The sequence below is a fragment of the Enhydra lutris genome, unplaced genomic scaffold, assembly GCF_002288905.1.
Source record: "Enhydra lutris kenyoni isolate GAN:26980312 unplaced genomic scaffold, ASM228890v2 scaffoldscaffold202, whole genome shotgun sequence".
Taxonomy (NCBI): Eukaryota; Metazoa; Chordata; class Mammalia; order Carnivora; family Mustelidae; genus Enhydra; species Enhydra lutris.
Genome location: NW_019154286.1, coordinates 12,272 through 15,420, shown reverse-complemented (window position 1 = coordinate 15,420; position 3,149 = coordinate 12,272). Strand labels below are relative to the sequence as shown.

Below are 3,149 nucleotides of genomic sequence, written 5' to 3'. Positions count from 1 at the left end.
CACTCTCTTCAATTCTGTGAAGGCTGAGAGAGGGGAGGAAGCTGCAGAAGGAAAGTCTGAAGCTAGCAGAGGCTGGTTCATGAGGTTTAAGGAAAGAAGCCATCTCCATAAAATAAAAGTGTGAGGGGAAGCTGAAGCAGCAGGTGCTGATGTAGAAACTGCAGAAATTTCTCCAGAAGATCTGGCTCAGATCAGTGATCAGTGATCAGGTGACTACACTAAACAACAGATTTTCAACATAGATGAAACAGCTTTCTACTGGAAGAAGATGCCATCCAGGACTTCCATAGCTGGAGAGGAGAAGTCAATGCCTGGCTTCAAAACTTCAAAGGACAGACTGACTCTCTCATTAGGGGCTAGAGCAGCTGGTGATTTTAGGTTAAAACCAATGCTCATTTCCATTCCCAAACTCCTTAAAAACAATGCCAAATCTATTCTGCCTGTGCCCTATCAATGGAACCACAAAGCCTGGATGTCGGCACATCTCTTTACAACCTGGTTTACTGAATATTTTAAGTCCACTGTTGAGATCTACCGCTCAGAAAAAACATTCATTTCAAAAACATTACCACTCACTGACAATGCACTGGTCACCCGTAAGCCCTGATGGAGATGTATATCAGGATTAATGTTGTTCTCATGCCTGCTAATACAACATCCATTCTACAGCCCATGAATCTGGGAACGATTTGACTTTCAAGCCTTATTATTTAAGAAATACATTTAAAAATTAGATTTCATATGGCTATAGTTGCTTTAGATAGTAATTCCTCTGATGGACCAGGCAAAGTAAATTGAAAACCCTCTAGAAAGTATTCATCATTCTAAATGTCATTAAGAACATTCACAATCCATGGGAGGGGGTCCAAATATCAACATTAATGGGAATTTGGAAGAAGTTGATTCACACCCTCATGTATGACTGTGAGGCTTCAAGACTTTAGTGGGGGAAAGAGCTGCAGATGTGGTGTTAACAGCAAGAGAACTAGAATGAGAAGTGGAGCCTGAAGACAGGACAGAATGCTGTGAGCTCATGAGAAAACTTTAATGGATGAGGAGCTGCTTCTTATGGATGAGTAAAAAAAGTGGTTTCTTGGGATGGAATCTACTGGTGAAGATGCTGTGAAGACTGTCAAAATGACAACAAAAGATGTAGAATACTACTTAAACTGAGTTGATGAAGCAGTGGCAGAGTTTGAAAAGATTGACTCCAAATTTAGAAGAAGTTCTACTGTGGGTAACATGCTATCAAACAGCCTTGTATGTTCCAGAGAAGTCATCATGAAAGGAAGAGTCAATCAATGCAGCAAACTTCATGGTTGTCTTATTTTAAGAAATTGCCCCAGCCACCGCAGCCTTCAGCACCCACCACTTGGATCAGTCAATAGCTATTAACATGGAAGCAAGACCCTCTACCAACAAAAAGAGTATAACTTGCTGAAAACTCAGATCATGGTTAGCATTTTTAGCCATAAAAGTTTTTTCCTGCGGGGGAGGGTGGAGTTGTCAAGTGATCCTCTTTAAAAAAATATGTTATTAAACTTACTTAAAAAAAAAAAACACAACAGGGGCGCCTGGGTGGCTCAGTGGGTTAAAGCCTCTGCCTTCGGCTCAGGTCATGATCTCAGGGTCCTGGGATCGAGCCCCACATCGGGTTCTCTGCTCTGCGGGGAGCCTGCTTCCCTCTCTCTCTGCCTGCCTCTCTGCCTACTTGTGATCTCTCTCTGTCAAATAAATAAATAAAATCTTAAAAAAAAAAAAAAAACCATGAAGTTTGCTGCATTGATTGACTCTTCCTTTCGTGATGATTTCTCTGGAACCAACCTGGGGCTCAAACTCACAACCCTGAGATCAAGGGTCATATGTTCTACTGATTGAGCCAGCCAGGTGCCCCAAATGATCCTTTATTAAAATATTTTCCTCTGTAGTTCTTAACTAGCTGGGCATTCCACTGTACCTCTATTGATGTCATCTATGATGTCATGAGGGTGGTGGCCATGAACATTGCAACCCACAGACTGGGCTGTCCCAGGATCTCTTTAATGGTTCTGGAGAGCTCTGTGGCTAAAGATCTATGCAGCATCTGTTGAGCAATTTTGACAATCTCATCAAAAGTGATATCTCCAGGGGCACCTGAGTGGCTCAGTGGGTTGAGTCTCTGCCTTCGGCTCGGGTCATGATCTCAGGGTCCTGGGTTCGAGCCCCACATTGGGCTCTCTGCTCAGTGGGGAGCCTGCTTCCCTCTCTCTTTCTGCCTGCCTCTCTGCCTACTTGTGATCTCTCTCTGTCAAATAAATAAATAAAATCTTAAAAAAAAAGTGATATTTCCATTGTGCTTAATGTTTTTCTTCTTTCTGTCTCTTCACAGTTCCTTGAGGGCTTTGATAATTAGGGCCAAGGCTGAAGGTATCTTTTCAGTCTGGGTCTGTCTGTTTTGAGTGGTCAGTATCCCTGTAATTCTCAGACCTTTCCAGTCACAGGTTGCCTTGGTGATGTCATCAGCAACATTTTCTGGATATAGACCCGGGGAAGATGGATCAGGGCCAGGACAGATGTGGCATTGATTTCCCCAGCGGTGGACCTCAGGTATACAACTTTGATCTCGTTGGGGTCAAACTGACATGGCATTGGCAGGGGGTGGGTGGTTGGCGTCAGGTTTGGGACCATGGAAGACAACTGCACCTTCACCTCCTCTAAGCTGAAAGCCAAAAAAGCCATAAAGTATTTTTTTTAATTAAGACTTATTTATTTATTTGAGAGAGAGCATATGCATGAGCAGAGGGAAGGGAAGAGGGAGGGGGAGAGGGACAGAAGCAGACTCCCTGTTCTGGGACCATGGAGCCCAACACGGGGCTCAATCTCAGAACCCTGAGATCATGACCTAAGTGAAATCAATCAGATGCTTAACTGACTGAGCCAACCAGGCATCCCCACAAAGTGTTTTTTAATAGAGGTATGCACAGGGGGGCCTGGCTGGTTCAGTTGGTAGAGCATGTGACTCTTGATCTCAGGGTTGTGAGTTCAAGCCCTACATTGGGCATAGAGCTTACTTAAAAAAAAAAAAAAAAGGTATGGACAGTGTTTTGTTTTTATTGAACAATGTTTTTTTAGACATCATGCTATTGCACACTTAACAGACTACACTCTAG

The 3,149-nt window shown here is 43.2% G+C and overlaps 1 pseudogene; it reads right to left on the bottom strand.

Moving 5' to 3' along the window:
• Window positions 1-1,931: 1,931 nt before the first annotated feature.
• LOC111140159 lies at window positions 1,932-2,628 on the bottom strand (annotated as a pseudogene).
• Between the last annotated feature and the right edge of the window lie 521 nt (window positions 2,629-3,149).